Genomic DNA, 18117 nt, shown 5'->3' with positions numbered 1-18117 from the left:
TTATTTAAAAAGTGCATTTTAATCACTGTAAGGGTGATTTTTTTTCCAGAGATGTTCAGACTGGTAATAAAATTTAGAGGAATTTTTTTTTTCTCTCTATACAAGAATTACCAACCCAGAGCAATTTAAGGGAACCCTCTTTTAAAGTAAAAAAAAAAAAAAAAAAAAAAAAGTCTGGGGCATAACTTAAAGGTAGAATGGTCCTGGGTCTAATTCCCAGTACCAAAAAAGGAAAAAAAAAAAAAAAAACCATCAAACAAACAAAAAACAAAAAACAACACCCCTCAAAGTGACAAAATATTAAATAAAATATATTTTGATTTTATATGACTTTCTATTATATCTACCTAAATTAGTGAAAATCAGATTCAAACCCAAGAAGGGTGAGTATAAACAAAAGCATGAGTATAATTGTATGAATATAAACAGATGCAAACTCTGGAGCAAATTGTAGGACATAATTGGCAAATGTAACCTTTAAAGACAACAAATAGCATAAAGGACTCAGTGGGTCTTTGGAGAGATCCAATTAGTATCATGTAGAGGCAGAGATAATTATAAAAGTGCACAATATGACCATATTAGTTCTCATTGAACGTCAGTGAGACATATTGATATTCTATTCACAAAATCATCTAAATTTCTTATTATCATAAAGGAATCAAAAGGAAATTAAATTTAAATGAAGACTAAGCATATTTGCTTATGTAGTCATAAAAATTCATTGTACTGATTAGTTCTGTAGCCGAACTTAAATAAAATAGAAAACATGCTACATTTAGATGCTCCCCAAAATTTCTTTAACTTTTCACCTTAATTTGAAAGTATATATGGTAATGACTAAAACAACTTGATATTCAAATTATGTAATTCTCAAAAAATTATGCTGGGATAGTTCTTAGGATTTTTAAATGTTTCATAGTACAGTAACAAATTATTACCTGATCAATTAACAATAAATTGGCTTTATTTACAGTAATTTATTTTGGTCATTTTATTCTATTACCTTTTCTTCCTGTTCAGTTTATTAAAAGGCACTGATAACATTGGGCAATGATAATAATAACTGCTTAAAATTGACCAAGATTTTAAATATTACATATTCTTACTCATTACTGGACACTAATAAGTGAGTTGCAAAATTAAATAGTGGCCACAAAAGACTGGGAAGAATAAGGGGAGAAGGAATGCAGAAAGAAATTCAACAAGGGGCACCAAAATACAGAGTAGAGGAATGAATTTTTGTTGTTTTGTTTTGGTGCTAATGATGGAACACAGGATATTTCTATCTATGAGCTATAACCTTATCCCTATTTTATATTTTATTTTGAAACAGAGTCTCGCTAAATTACTTGCACTACTGGCAAAGAAACTGACCCTTCTGCCTCAGTCTCTCCCAAGTACTGGGATGACAAGGCATGTGCCACCATGCCCAGAACATTTCATTCTTCTTTAGCATAGCAAGATAACTACTAGTTAAAACAATCTATGCTATATTTCAAAATGACTAGAAATATACAAAATTCCCAACACATGACAAAGATTAATGGTGAATAAATGGAATTGCCTGTTACCCTGATTTGATTACTATACCCTGTACACATGTATTTAATTACAATAATATATCCCAAAAAGATGTACAAATATTGACTCAATAAATATTTGTTAAATTTTTGATCAAGATTTATTCTGCTAAGTAGTGTACTAAGCATTATGTAGAAGTAAAACCACAAAATAGAGACTTCAAATTTGATTTACCTTGGCTGTAAATTATTATTCAGTGACAAGAAGTCTTATGCAAAGAGAGGAGCTGATCTGTTAGACAAAAACTTGGGAAAATGTAAATGGTGTGTTGATATTCAAGATAAGGGTAGAGAATATTCAAGATAAGGTGGTAGAGAATATTATGTCCCTATAGGCCAAGGTGAACAGTGAAATCCTCACAAGGCCAGGCAAAGTCCTTGTAGAGAATTTCAGCTCTAAATATGCTACATGTGATTACTGTGCTTATATATGTTTCCCAAACATTTCCTAAAATTTAATGAGAGAGCAGGAAAAAAAACCACAAGACTTATATAGGAAGGCCATTGATATGAGGCTTACTTACAAAACAATATTGCAAACAATGGAATTTGTAAAATATAGCAAAAGGCATTTTAAGTTATAAAATGTAGAAATAGTGTTGAGTTTCTTGAGTTCTCTGTATATTCTAGATATTAGTCCTCTATCAGTGGTGTAGGTGGCAAAAATCTTCTCCCATTCTGTTGGCTCTCGATTGAGGTTCTTGATAGTTACCTTTGCTGAACAGAAGCTCTTCAGTTTCATGCAATCCCATGTATTGATTCTCCTTTTAATTTGTTGTACCTTTGGGGTCTTGTTGAGAAAATGTTTGTCTGTGCCTATGTGTTGTAGTGTTGGACCTATGCCCTCTTCAAGGAGCTTCAAGGTCTTTGGTTTAATTTCCAAGTCTTTGATCCATCGTGAGTTGACTTTTGTACAGGGTGAAAAAGTGGGATTAATATCCAATTTTCTGCATATGGTTAACCAGTTTTGCCAACACCATTTGTTGAAGAGGCTATCTTTTTTCCAGTGTATGTTTTTGGCCCTTTCTCAACAAGACCCCAAAGGCACAACAAATTAAAAGGAGAATCAAGACATGGGATTGCATGAAACTGAAGAGCTTCTGTTCAGCAAAGGAAACTATCAAGAACCTCAATCGAGAGCCAACAGAATGGGAGAAGATTTTTGCCACCTACACCACTGATAGAGGACTAATATCTAGAATATACAGAGAACTCAAGAAACTCAACACTAAGAAAACAAGGCATCCAATAACAAAATGGGCAAATGAACTAAATAGACACTTCACAAAAGAAGAAATTCAAATGGCCAATAAATGCATGAAAAAATGCTCAACATCACTGGCAATCAGAGAGATGCAAATCAAAACTACCCTGAGATTTCACCTAACTCCAACTAGAATGGCAATCATTCAAAACACAAACAACAACAGATGCTGGCGAGGATGTGGAGAAGTGGGAACTCTAAGACATTGTTGGTGGGATTGCAAATTAGTGCAACCACTTTGGAAAACAGTATGGAGAATCCTCAGAAGAAAGGGAACAAACCTACCATTTGATCCAGCAATATCACTGTTGGGTATCTACCCAAAAGAAAAGAAACCAAACTACCAAACTAATGCATGTGTATCTATGTTCATAGCTGCACAATTCACCATAGCCAAACTATGGAACCAGCCAAGATGTCCATCAACAGATGAATGGATTACAAAACCGTGGGATATGTACACAATGGAATTTTACTCAGCCATCAAAAAAAAAAAACTCAATTACATCATTTTCAGGGAAATGGATGGAACTGGAGGACATTATGCTAAGTGAGATTAGTCAGTCACAAAAAATAAGAAATCAGATGCTTTCCCTAATATGTGAGAGTTAGGGAGATGTGGGTCATAGGAGGAGCTCTTGAAAGAGGAAATCCTATAGAGGAGCAAACAAGACAACTTAAAGGAGGAGAAAGGAGGGGGGAAGAGGAAAATCTCTAAAGCACACAATGTACTTAAACACATAGAAGTCAATCACTAAACCAAGCAAGGGAGGGAGGGAGGGGCGGGGAGGGAATGGGGTGGGAATTGGGTAGGGGTCAAATCAGCGATGAGTACATGTTTGTACACACAAGTTTTTTACCCCAATAAGCTGTATGAATATAATGCACCAATAAAAAATAAAAAAAATAAATAAATCCACAAGCAAAAAAAAAAAAAATAAAAAAAATAAAATGTAGAAATATGCCAACTCTGAATAATTAAATTTTCTCTCTAAATGTTGTGAGAATTCTTTATTTAATGAGAGTATTACTTGTTTGAAAAGTTAAAATAACCTCTGACAGACCTATCCCAAATATTTACTAATTTTTATCCTTTCAACTGTTATATTAGGTAAATGCCATCAACACTCCACTTTTAGGAGAAGAAAACAAACATATGGAAATTAAATCATATATACTAAATTTAGGGAAATAGATGAAACACAATCAAATTCAGATGCTTGGTATGAAAACCTGAATTTTAGTCACTGGGAGAAGTTATGTGCCTATGCCATATCCTTACCTAATTCTGTCAGGTAGGAAATATTGTTATCTCTATTTTATGGATAAAGAAGCTAAAACAGAAAAAGTCACCTTTTCAAGCTAGTAAAGTGACATACATAACATGGGTGGGAACCCAGGTGAGGTAAATCTAGAGCCTATTATGTTTACCTTCCCTGTGTAGATGTAATATGAAACACATAGGTAATACCATGTGACTAATACTTTATCACAGATGTGATAAACTATAATTTTTTAAAATTGTATGTATAATGTGTCATTATGTAAGAATAAATATTTAAGATATAAAATGAGCCACATTTCTAAATGTGGAGTTGTAAATAAATTTTAATATTTTATTAAATATTATCATATCAGCACATTATCATATCAGAACAGTCTTATAGTTAGTTCATTGACTATATTCATTGATTGCTTTTCACATCAGTCTATCAGAGAGTTTTTCATTAATAATCCATTTTGTAGCAGAATTTAAATTGTGAATGAAATAAGTAGCATATAAACCCACACAAGTCTGTGAAGCTTGTCTCTTTTAACAAAATATTATTTAGAATAAGGCCAAATAAAAAGAAAAGACATTTAAGAAATCAAATTACAGTGGTATAAGAAAATATAAATGCCAGTAAGGAGAGATTTTAAAAATCAATAGAAATAAAAGACAAGTGTGGATAAATCAGCATGTTATTTTAAAAAGTTATGTTTAAAATTTAAAAAGAAAGGAGAAAATATACTTCAAGAATGCTGCCTTCAAATAATAGCATGAAATGCTTAGTCACTAAGAAGGAAAAGTGGACTGGAAATTTTTCACTTAAAGTTTTTACAAATGAATTAACTTTGTAGTCATTTCAGAGGAAAACTCAGGTGAGTCAATGAGAAAATTAAATTGCCATTTCCTAAGCTTTCAATTTTACTGTTCTCTAATATTATATATTGTAAATTATTGTTCTAGACTTACACTTGACTAATATTTTGTCTTTTCTTTTTAGTTTCCTTTGATAGGATTGTACAATATTTACTTTCCATCTAATGTTTATTTTTTCATATTTTGCCCTAAGAATATGGTGATCAGAACAAAATTTTGCTTGTCATTAAAGTGTTAGTAGTTGTACAGATATTTATTGTTCTCTGAGATACTTTGAAAGTATTAAAACAAGTGTGACAGTTTGATTTATTAATGAAATTATTAAATTAAAATTTTAATTATTAACTTGCCACATCATAAATTTATATAGATTGCTTTATTATCATTAAAATTGTAATATTATTTGCAATTTAATATAGTTGATCTGAAATATATACTTTTTTATTTATAATTTTCAATCATGCCTAAACAAAGCAGAAATAGCCATTACAGTATCTTTTACATTTATATTTTTCAGTGTCTTTTGAGGCCTTTTGCATTCACTGATTCATTTTATTTCTCCAATAAAATAAAGCATTTCTATAAAGCATTCAGGATGATAATGTTTCTTTTAAAAATCATATAATTAACAAAAAGCTAAGATGGCACATGTGGTTTGTGAAAGAATGGTGAAAAACATAGTTATTAACGTATTTTATACAACTTACCTAATTTTATCACCTGCTGCCTTATTTTTTGTGCCTATTGTTTAGAATTCAAATAAAATGTTAAACTCATTCAATGAACTTCTTAAGAAGTTCTTGCTCAGCTGGGCATGGTGGCTAGTAAACCTAGTAAACTAGTAAACCTAGTGCTTGGGGGGCTCAGACAGGAGGATTGCAGGTTTGAGGCCGGCACCAGCAATTCAGTGAGTCCTTCAGCAACTTCATGAGACCTTGTTTTGAAATTTTTATTTTTAATGGGGCATTGTAATCATACATCTCAATGGAAATGGTAGAGGCATACTTGCACACATCACTCATTTAAACCTTTTTGAAAATTTAAAAAATAGTTAAAAAGAGGGCTTGGGGTGTAGTTCAAAGGTAGAATGTCCCTGCATTCAATCCAAAAAAAGAACCAAAAGTTCTTACTCAATTTTGTAGAAAAAATATCTGACATATACCAGTTACTCAGTATTTGTTGAATGAATTCACGTGAGCTTAAAAATATTATAGATTGAGAATACTTTCCACTCGCAGTAATGTTTTTAGATTCCATTAACTGCAGTCATAAAAGCTCTTAATGCAGTGGCCTGTTCACTTTGGTTCCTGCATCGTGTTTCAGGCTTGTCTATTCAAAGCTACTCGCTCGATTTACTGCTGCTGGTGAAAGCGGAGGTTAGGAGAAGCTAATTAAAGATTTTTATTAAGTGGAACTACAGAAGCCATTCAAATGAAAATATGTGGATATCCATACATGTTCTTTTATCATTACTTTATGTGACGAGTGGCATTCTGCCCCCAATCCCCTGCATTAGAAACCTCACTGCCCACTCTCCCTGGACCGTGTATTTGGAGATGGGATTACTCTTTGCTGTTTACCTTTCTGTAGGCTACGGAGGTGGTGCTGTGCGAAGCAGAGTTAGTGTGTGGAGGGTAAGTGGCCCTGGGAGCTTGGGTTTGGTCTCCGTAGTGCAGCTAGGTGAATGTTACACTTGGAATGGATGGAAACGGTTCGGCTCCTGTTGTCCTCATCACGCTTTTGTGTTTTCTGTGAGTCCTCTGCAGTCATTTGAATTTATAACTCTTGAATCATATTAGAGGAAAGCGTTTTTGTCGATAATCTATTAGGCAAAAGAACCACAGAAGTATTTACATTGTTTAGTATGTTTGGTATGCTTTGAAGTTATACTTTGAAGTTAGAAAAATTAGAGTATTGAACCCAAGGATGTTCTACTTCTGAGCTGCATCCCCAGAATATTACTTATTGTTATTATTTTATTATTTACTTAGTAAAATATTGTATCATTAAATTATCCACTGGTATGGCTAAGTTGCTGAGGATGACCTCAAACCTGTGATCCTCCTGTCTCGGCCACCCAAGTACTGGAATTACAGAAATATGCCACCATGCCTGGTTGAAAGTTATAAATTACTAAGATCCAAATAGATATGTAAAAATCTTTCCCCTGGCCTAAGCGTTATGTCAAAAAAGTGAATTAATAGAATGGTTTGAAAAAAAATATTGTAGATGTTTTTTAAATAAAATACTCTAGGTGTTTCTGAGACTATTGCTCTGAATTTTAAGTGTTTTCAGTAATAAGTCTGAAAAATCTTAAAAAGAGAATCAACTGCTTCTTGTGACTATGTTATTATCACTTGCAACTATGATTTTAAGCAGCCCTCTTCACTTCAATTTAATTGATTCTATCCAAAATCTCTTGTAACTCCTTTAAAAATTTCCTTTGATTTTTTCATTTCTAACCAAATTTTTCTTTTTATATTAAAATAGATTCTATCCTTTACAGTTTTAATCCTAATAATTTATTTACTTTGGGCCAGTGGTATAAAGGTGAACCTATAATGATAAATTAGCAGGTCACAAACTTCAACTGGTAAAATTTTTTATTTTTTATTTTTGCAATACTGGAAATGGAACCCAGGGGCATTCTACCTCTGAGCTACATCCTCAGCCCTATTTTTTATTCTTTATTTTGAAACAGGGTCTCACAAAGTTGCAAAGGGCATTACAAATTACCTGAGGCTGTCCTTGAACCATAATCCTCCTGTCTCAGCCTCTCAAATGCTGGGATTACAAGCATGCACCACCACACCTGGCTAGATATTTTTCCCCTAAAAGTTCTCAGAGTATTATTATACTGGTAGAATTTTTCCCCTACTTCCTTAAGCATTTGGCAGAAACATGACCTACTTCATCAGAGTACAACAAAATATTGGTACATATCAAAACCAAAACATGGGGGCTCTGCTCACTCCTCCTCCTATTCTGAGTTGGTCATGAAGCTAACTAGGTCCCTGTCCTCTTAGTTGATGAAGTCTACACCCACAAGAAAAATGGAATCTGTTCTCCCAGCGGCAAAAGCCTGCCTTCCTTCCTTCCTTCCTTCCTTCCTTCCTTCCTTCCTTCCTTCCTTCCTGTGCTGGAGATTGAACCCAGGGGCATTCTACCTCAGAGCTACACCCTAGCCCTATTTCATTTTTATTGGGAAGCAGATCTTGCTAGGTTGCCTAGCACCTGAGTAAGTTGCGAAGGCTGGCTTCAAAACCACCATCCTCCCATCTCAGGCTTCCAAGTACTAGGATTACAGGTGTGTGCCAATACGTTGACAAGTGCCATGCTTTCTAAGGTGACATTTTCCTTCTGATAACATAAACCTTGCGTACTGTCCTCACTCGATCCTAGCCTTAGGGAAAGGGAATGATCTCTCGTAAATCAACTCCTCTCTTATTTTAAAGGCATTGGCCTCTTCTTCCCTCTTTCAAAATGTCAGCTTGAGGCTACAGCAACATGTCTAGACTTTCACAGGAGAGAGGAAGGTGTGCTCTCTCTTCAGGTAGCTTGTTTTCAGTTCTGTGGCACAAATCACACCTAAGACCAGAGAGCACAGGGTCATGTTTAACTGCAGAGCACTTACATTTTTACCTGCTGTCCTTTGTCCTATATTATATACTTTTTTTTTTTACTGAATATACTATGACAACTATATTATTATTATTATTATTATTATTATTATTATTATTATTATTGTTATTATTATTGGTGGTACTGGGGTTCCTGGAAACCCTTCTACCTCCGGGCTACACTCCCAGATCTATTTTTTTTAAATATTTTTTATTTGGAAACAGGGTCTCTTAAGCTAGCATGGCTGGTTTCGAACCTGCGCGATCCTCCTGTCTCTGCCTCCCAAGCGCGGGGATTACAAGCGTGCGCCACCACGCCCGGCTCACAATATATTTTTATTACGTTAGCTTTAAATAGTCAATGTGTGCATGCATGTGCGTGTGTGTGTGCGTGTGTGTGTATGTGTGTTATGGAATATTGAGCCCAGGAGAATTCTACTTCTGAGCTACAACCCTAACACTCTGTTTTGTTTTGTTTTTTTTCTGAAACACAGTCTTGCTAAATTACCCCCTTCTGCTCTCAGAACTGTGATCCTCTTGTCTCAGAGTCCCAAGTACTGGGGTTGCAAGCATGTGCCACTACACCTGGCTGTCAATTACCTTTTAAATAACCAAAAAGTAATGAGACAAACTATCGTTTATGTTTTCCTACAGAGATGCTATTTCTGAGACTTTTTCATTCCTTTGTATAGACCCAAACCTCATTATAGTACTAATAACCTCCCTTGATATTTCTTGTAATGCAGTATTATTGGACACAAAACAACTCAGCTTTCATTTTTCTGAGATTCTTTTATTTCACCAGATTTGAAAGATATTTTCACTGCTGTAGAGTTTTGGCTTTTTTCTTCCAGTATATTAAAGGTGATATGGTATTATCTTTGGCTCTCAAATTTTCTAACACAAAGATTGCTATTTTTCTTCTCTTATTCTTTTTTATTATCACCCCCAGTTTAAAACTGACTGCCTTTAAGATTTTTCTCTATTAATATTTTTTAGTAATTCCATTTTTTCTGGCTGAAAAGTTCTTTCAAGATGAATGAATGGTAATATATATATATATATATATATATATATATATATATATATATTTGGTGGTACTGAGGTACCAAATATATATATATTTGGTGGTGGTACTGGGGTTCCTGGAAGCCCTTCTACCTCCGGGCTGCACTCCCAGACCTATTTTTACATTTTTATTTGGAAACAGGGTCTCCTAAGCCAGCACGCGCAGCTGGCTTCGAACCTGCGCGATCCTCCTGTCTCTGCCTCCCAAGTGCGGGGATTACAAGCGTGCGCCACCATGCCTGGCTCTACGTGTCTTTTAACAGGTCTTTCATTGGCCGTAAACCTGTTTTTACTGATTATATATAGCATTGACCTATTATTATTTTCTTCTTAACATCATTTTCTTTTTTTTTTTTTCTTTTTTTTTTTTTTTTTGGTGGAAGCCCTTCTACCTCCGGGCTACACTCCCAGACCTATTTTTACATTTTTTAAATTTGGAAACAGGGTCTCCTAAACCAGCGTGCACAGCTGGCTTCGAACCTGCGCGATCCTCCTGTCTCTGCCTCCCAAGTGCGGGGATTACAAGCGTGCGCCACCACGTCCGGCAAATGGTATAATATTTGAAAGTAGCCTATGTAAAGATAAACTCTAGAGAAGTCATTTAAATGAAAAGAATTAGAAATAATAAAGCATTAATAGAGATAAAAGTAATAAAATTCAATCCCAACAAAGGTAGAAAATGGAGAAAAAATAAAGAACAAAAATGGCAAGTGGAAAAACAACAATAGCATTGTAGAATTAGGCCCAACTATATTGATATTTATACTGAATATAAATGTTCTAAACACTTATGAGATTAACATAGGTCTCCACTGAAAATACAATGGCAAAATTTGAGACAACTTTACATGAGAACTTGCTTAAGAAAGTTCATATCTGTTTATGAAAAGAAATGATGGAATTCATGTGTAAGACTATTTGGCTCTCATATAATGCCAGTTATCTCCTTAAAAGGGTTTTAAATTTAATTTGGGAGGAATGTATATAAATGTTAGAGAATGAGAAACCTGAAAATTTGGAAGGAGAGAAGTTGTTCTGTTTTGTTTTGATTTGATTTTCAGTGCCATAATCTGTTAAATTTTGGGGGAAAATTATTTTTATAATCCTTTCTCTTTAGGTAATCAAAATAAAAATTAATTAATCTACCCTATTATTAGGATACTTTTTAGGTATATTTAATTCCCAAAACCAGCATCTACTGAAAATAGGTTCTAAAATTTGAATTTGTTGGACTGCTGAGCATTGCTTGACCAGTTATTTGGCAGCTAGTGGGTGGTAGACTCAAAGACTTTCCAAAAAACACTCTTTAATTTATTTATTTGGTTTCAAAATAAACATATTTAAGCATTTGGGTAAACACTATAGTTTAGAATATATATATATATATATATTCTAAATATATATGAGACACAAAATCACAAAATAAATGTTAGTTGATTTTATATTCTAAGAGGTATGGAAATATGGTCTAGCAGTCTGAGATTAGGAATGTAAGCCAAAACTATAAAAATTCTGTCTACAAATACTTTACTTTCTTGGATTTCTAATACTTTCTCATTTGAATTTTTTAATTTTTATTTTTCTTGAACATCACAAAATTTAATTTCTTAATAGTTCTTCCCTTCTGAAAATATGTATGTAATTACAATTACAGATTTTCATTTTTAAAATTTTTAATAAAGTTCACTTATGTTATGGAAACCTAATATAATTCTCAATTTTCAGAGAAATGAGACTATATTTATGATTTGTTCATAACTTTTAATAAGTTATTCTTCAGCAAGGTGTAATGGAGCACATATGTAATCCCAGTAATTTGGGATTCTGAGGCAGAAGGCTCGCAGGTTCAACAATAGCCTCAGCAATGTAATGAGACTCTCAGCTACATATTGAGACCCTGTTTTAATACAAAAAAATAAGAAACAAAAAAAATAGGAATGACAGTGTAGCTCAGAGTTAGAATGTTCCTGGGTTCAATCTCTAGTACCACATACATAAAAGTTATTTTACTATAATTAGAAGATGTACTACTTTCAAATACATTTTAGTAAATTTAATATTCTCTACCATATTTTTCATATTTTTGCAACCATAGCTATCAGAAACCTCTTTAGGCCAATGTGACATACCACTGTCATAGCCAAGAGTCCTTGCTGTTTTCAAACTAGTTTTGCTTAAATCATTTTGTTTTGACTTGCCAAATTTTCAAGTAGAATACATTTAACTATATTTATAATTTTAAAGAAATATACCATTCTTTTATTCATGTTTGAGTTAATTAAGCAAGATCATAATGAATTAATTGTCATCCAGTTTTGGATGATATTATTCTCTATAAAAACATAAATTATTTGACTCTGAGGGAACAAATGGCAATTTTCTACAACAAAAATTCTAACAATGATTTTCTGTAAAAAAAGATTTTTACTTAACATGTTTTGAGAATCAATTCTTGGAACTTTTATTGCAAATTGTACTATATGAAGCGCTTTAATTTTCTTATTGAGCAGATTTAGCCATATGGGCTTCAAATATATATATTTATGAATCTATATTATGTATATTTATATATGTTAAGAAGAAATTTAAGAAATTCTGTGAGTAAGTCTCAGTTTCAGAGCCTTGATATCGGAGACTAAAAGCTGAATAATGAGTTTTGATAACTGATATTTAACACTGATGAAGTTAAGTATTAAAAAGACCCGCAAAAAAAGAATAATTAAATACATTATTTTTCAATATTTCAACTATGAAGCTTTCTTTCTGTCATTTTTTCATTCAATACTGAATGATGACAATGAAAGAAGTATTTTTTCTTATGTGTATATTAATTTTTGTCAAATGCTTTTTCTGTCTCCAAGGAGATGATCATATAGCTCTTCTGTTTTATATGCTCAATTACACTGGTCCAACATTTTGTTGAGGATAATTGAGTCTTTGTTCATATAACATATTTTTCCTTTCTTATACATTTCTTATTAGATTTTGGTAGCTGTAGCTGGGTTACTCAGGTAGTATAAAACAAGTTGTCAAGAAAATTTAACACTTAAGTGGCTTTCACAAAGCAACAAATACATTAAGCATTGGGTTTTGATGGTTACCTGTATTTAAAATTATAGTTTTCAAAGGTGTGTTAAGTAAACACTTCTTTGTGCTATACAACATAATTCAAGTACCTCTTCCTCTAGTCTAAAGATTTGTAATAAAAGTAAAGACTTGTATTTACAACTAAAACTTACATGTTCTAAAAGAATAAAAATATGCTTGATCCATATGTGGTCATACATACCTGTAATTTCAGTACTTGGGAGGCTCAGAAATTTAGCAAGGCCCTCAGCAATTTATTGGGATGTTGTTTAAATATTTAAAAAAATAAATTAGGGAAATTCAATTGCCAGCATGAACAAAAAAGTGTTGGCATATGTGTCTGTATCAATAGACATGTAGATAATAGTATATATCTACAGACATATGTAGTTATATTTGAAATCTGTCTGAAACATGATTTATCTAAAAGCATGACTTAGACTACATTTTAGAGAAAGGGAATATGGGAAATTAGTATGTGATTTAGCCATTCACATAGTAATAATAGAGTGATAATCTTACTCTATTATTCATACAATAGACAGTATTTGAAAATACTGACTGGACCAGCTCCTCTGCTGGTATTTTTAAAATATGCACTCACACAAACAGAAACAAAATCAAAATTCTTTTCTAGGTTTCTGTAAATGAAGCCCTTGAGCAAACACACTACATACTGTTGTGTATATTCAGAATAGGATCTGAGGAAAAAGAGCTTTATAAGAAATGAAGATGGACGGAAAGGAAAAGGTTTGATGGGAAGCTTATATCCAAAAGCTTTGGTCTTTTCATCATTACGCTAAAATGAAGGGCTTTTATCAACTATTTTCCTTTTTAAGATAATTTCACTGGGTTCAGTACAAATTTTAATATATACTTTATATAATTTACTTTATTTAATTTGTAGTTTTCAAGATCATACATTAAAAAATACATGCTAAAACATAACACTCATTTGCAGCATTGTGCTAGGCATTGGAGTGGAAAAATCAGATCTCTAGGCTTAAAATTCAAAACATACACAATAATATAGACTAGAACAATGTTTTTATAAATGATGGATTAGTTATCAAAATTTAATATTATAAAGTATCTTGTTCACCCCTTTCCTCTTTTTGAATTATTTTTCTTTTCAATTCACATTTGCTTGTGGACTTATTTCCATAAGTCAGATTGAGAAAGGTAATTATCACCCTATAAAATATTTCAAGTACTTTCTATTGGAAGTTTCTGGATACAGAGAAAAGCATTTCAAAATAATACTAAAACTCGTACATTAATCTCCCTTTCTTTCTTGCATCTTTAGTCATATGTTTTCATCCTTTTTCCCCTTACTAAAGGTCTCTTTAAGTACTTAAAGTTTCTTTGTTCTTAAGAAAAAGAACAAAAAATTGTTCTTAAAAAATCATCAAAACAGCCAGGTATGATGGCGCATGCTTGTAATCCCCGCACTTGGGAGGCTGAAACAGGAGGATCACACAGGTTCGAAGCCAGCCTCAGCTACTTAGTGAGGCTCTCAGCAACTTAGTGAGACCCTGTTTCCAAATAAAATATAAAAAATAGGTCTGGGAGTATAGTCCGGAGGTAGAAACGCCCCTGGGTTCCTGGGTACCTCGAGTACCACACACACACACACACACACACACACACACACACATGCTCAAAACATGCTTGTGCTTGCTTTCTCTTTAGAATTTCTTTCAACTATTGTTCAAGGATTTTAAACAATGCCATCAACCACTTTCACTTTTTATAACCTCATTTCTTCTTTAATAAATGTGTCATAGCTGGGCGTGGTGGTGCACGCTTGTAATCCAAGCATTTGGGAGGCTGAGACAGGAAGGTTGAGGTCCAAAGAGAGCCTCAGCTACTTAATGAGGCCCTCTGCAACACAGTGAGACCCTGTTTCAAAATAAAGAATACAAATAGGGCTGAGAGTATAGCTCTGAGGTAGAATGCCCCTGGATTCCATCCCCAGGACCACACACACACAAAATAAAGTGTGAATTTTGTCCTGGCTATTCTATTGAAACTCTCTTAACATACAAAGACTTATTTGTACTTCTGGCCTCTTTCCTTACTAACAACAGAAACTGTGTCCACTATATAGGGAGAGAGAAGGAAAAGAAAGATATACGGTTAAATAAAGCTGCAGTCAGAGCCAGGTGTGGTGGTGCACACCTTTAACTCCAGTTCTTGGGAGGCTGGGATAGGAGGATGGCAAGTCTGAGGCCAGTCTCAGCATCTTACTCAAGCAATGTTTTCAGAAACGTAGTGAGACTCTGTTTTAAAATAAAAAGGGGCTGAAGGTGTGGCTCAAAGGTTAGAATGACCCTAGATTCAAAAAGGAATTGAGCTGCAGTCAGAGTTAAAAGTGTTCCCTTTCAGATGATCTTTCTTCATGTTATGGCAGCCTGGCCTGTGACACATCACAGTTTAAAACATCCTTGTAACTTTTATTTATTAAATTTTTTCTTTTTTATATTTTTAAATTGATGCATTATAGTCATAGACAACTTTTAAATACTAGAGAATGATTGAAAAGAGACTTATCCTGATCGCTCCTGCAATAGGAGGGAAAGCCCCGTTGATTCCACACAGGTTGCACATTCATTCAAAATCAGTCATTGTGGCCAGTCTCATTTTAGGGTTGAAGAGAAAATGGGATAAGTCCTACTTATAACTCCATTGACTGGCCATAACTAATGTGAAATGTGTGGTGCATGGGTCAATAGAAAAGGAATATACCTAATGTGGGGGGATTTTGCCTCATATGCCTACTAAGAGCCAAAGCCAACTGTATCCTTAGCTTCCTTTGCAATCTCCATCCTGTTTTCACACCGGTGACTAATTACCTTCTTGGAAACAATTTCTATTTGTTTCTCAGATAACATGATTTTTTAAATTTCAGTACTACCTTGTTGGTACTTCTTGATTTGTCTAGGGGCTTATCTTTTTATGTCCTATATTTTCTCTTTATCTTTCACTTTCTTAGACCTGTGAGGTGTTGTTGTTGTTGCTGCCCCTCCTCCTCCTCCTCCTCCTCCTCCTCCTCCTCCTCCTCCTCCTCTTCCTCCTCCTCCTCTTCCTTCTTTCTTCTTCTGCCTTCTTCATTACTGTTTAACAATCCTTGGCCATTATTGTTTCAATTAATTCCTTTGCTTTGTGCTCTTGTTTGACCACTGTCGTATTCCAATTGTGTATTTGAAACTGTCAAACAAATAGGTTTTTTTTTCTTTTCTGTTTTTATTTCCGTTCAGGGAATTTCTACTGACCTGTTTTCAAAGTCATTACTTCTCTTTTCATCACCTGTATTTAATCTACTATAAAGCCCACCAGAAATGTTTTTTTCCCTTAGACTTGTTACATTTGTTTGAGTGTTTCTCTTTATTTAGACTTTTTAGTTCTTTGCTTACTATCCATTTGTTCTCCTATGTAATCTACAATTTTCTGTTCCATTTCTTAACATATTTTCATAGTTATTTATTTATTAAAAAATTTTAAACAGGGTCTTGCTAAGTTGCCATGTACTGGTCTTTAACCTGTGATTCTCCTACCTCAGACTCCCATCAACTGGGATTACTGCTGCACATCACTGCCCCTGGGTTTAGTTAAATTTAAATTCCCTGTTTGAGATTTTCAATATCTGTTATATCTGAGTCTGTATATGATGATTGCTTTGTCTCTTCAGTGTGTGTTCTTTCTAGCCTTTCAATGTGTCTTGCTATTTTGGGATTGATAGGTGCTCTAATGTGTCCATGTTTGACAGAGACTTCCAGTTACTTAGGTGTCCTTGCGTTTGTCTCTTCTCTTGACTTGGGATTCTTTAAGTATTCTTCTTCAGAGAGAGAGTCTATGTCTTGTAGCTCTTTCAGCTATATTCCACAGTTATAATTCCAGAGCCTGATTGCTTTGTGGTAAGGTGTAGTGAATGGGGAACTGCCATTAAATTCACAATCAAATATAAATTTTTTGTGGATCTGTCTGTCAGAATCACTAAGCCCTGTGAGCCTTACAATTATTGATTCAGTGGTAGAGCTTCCCTGGCTGGAGGGGTCTTAATCCAGTTTATTGAAGTCCTGACCTCTGTGGACTGTATCCCCACCTTTGCTTAGCAGAGACAGACAGAAGCCTGTCATATGAAAATGTTTTTTTTTCTTTTACATAGAATAAGGTATTAGCAAATATTTTCTTCTAGAGATTATGTGTTAGGGAGTAGGCTATGAGAGTAGAGGTCACATTGGCTGGGGTATTTCTTAGGTCTTTACCATGAGAACCCAGTACGATTCTTAGAGATAACGCCCACAAAGTTTTGGGGACTGTGTGCCCATAAGATTCTCATTCTCAAACTAGTCTGTATTAGGTCTCCAGCAATTCTTCAAATTTACCACTTAACTATCCCTATTATTTTAAAGCCTCTGTAGCTTCTCACCTATTAGGTATTGTTTATGATTCTCTGGTATGACTGTCTTCCTAGAATTTTGGAGTGGTGATTTGTTCTGCAGCCTCTGCTCTTTAATGGAGTAAAACATGGCCCATTTCCAGTTTGCCCAGCATTTTCTTCTCAAAAGAGTGTAGCAATGCTTTCTAGTCCATTGCATATCAGAGTTTATACTAGAAACTTGAAATTTAGCTTGACCTTTTTGGTAACCAAGGCTAAGAGACTTAGTTTCTTGCTGGGGTCTGCACAACCGCGGCCTGACAAAACCACAAGATCTTTCGCAATGAATCAGTAACATGTGGCCTAAAATAGCACCGAGCAGATATGGGGAGGGCCCCCCGCTAGCCCAATTTGGTACTGTTGAGCCTTACTGGCTCATATAACGCTTCCGTGCTCGTGAACCTTTTGTTGCCTGTGCCATTGAAATCATATCCAAGAAATCACTGCCAATTTCAATGTTGTGAGGTTTTATGACCCAGATTTTCTTCTAAAAGTTTATAGTATTAAGATTTATATTTAGTTCTTTTATCTATTTTGAGTTAATATTTGTATATGTGTTAGGTAAGGGTCCAATTTTATTCTTTTTCATGTAATTATTATTTTTCAACAATATTTACTTAAAAGATTAGTATTTCTTCCACCAAATGTTCGTGGAAACCTTGTCAAAAATAACCTGACAATATATGGAAGAATTTATCTCTAGGCTTTTATTTAACTTCAGTGGTTTATATATCTGCCTTTAGAACAGTACTACACTGTTTCAATTATTGTAGCTTTATATGGTTTGAAATCAGAAAATATACATTTTCTAGCTTTGTTCTTCTTTGAGATTGTTTTGGGTATCTAGAGTCCATATTCCATATCAGGATAGATTTTTTCTGAAAAATAAATAAATAAATGTATGATAGCTT

General features: G+C 33.9%; 1 protein-coding gene across 1 annotated transcript in view; it reads right to left on the bottom strand.

Moving 5' to 3' along the window:
- Nucleotides 1-18117, bottom strand: part of UFM1 (ubiquitin fold modifier 1) — a gene marked incomplete at both ends in the record, with an annotated part of 80499 nt that overhangs the window by 11271 nt on the left and 51111 nt on the right. The gene's annotated exons all lie outside the window — the stretch shown is intronic.

The sequence above is a fragment of the Muscardinus avellanarius genome (genome assembly GCF_963383645.1).
Source record: "Muscardinus avellanarius genome assembly, chromosome: 2".
Taxonomy (NCBI): domain Eukaryota; kingdom Metazoa; phylum Chordata; class Mammalia; order Rodentia; family Gliridae; genus Muscardinus; species Muscardinus avellanarius.
Note: the sequence above shows the minus strand (reverse complement) of the source record. Positions and strands in the feature narration are given on the sequence as shown.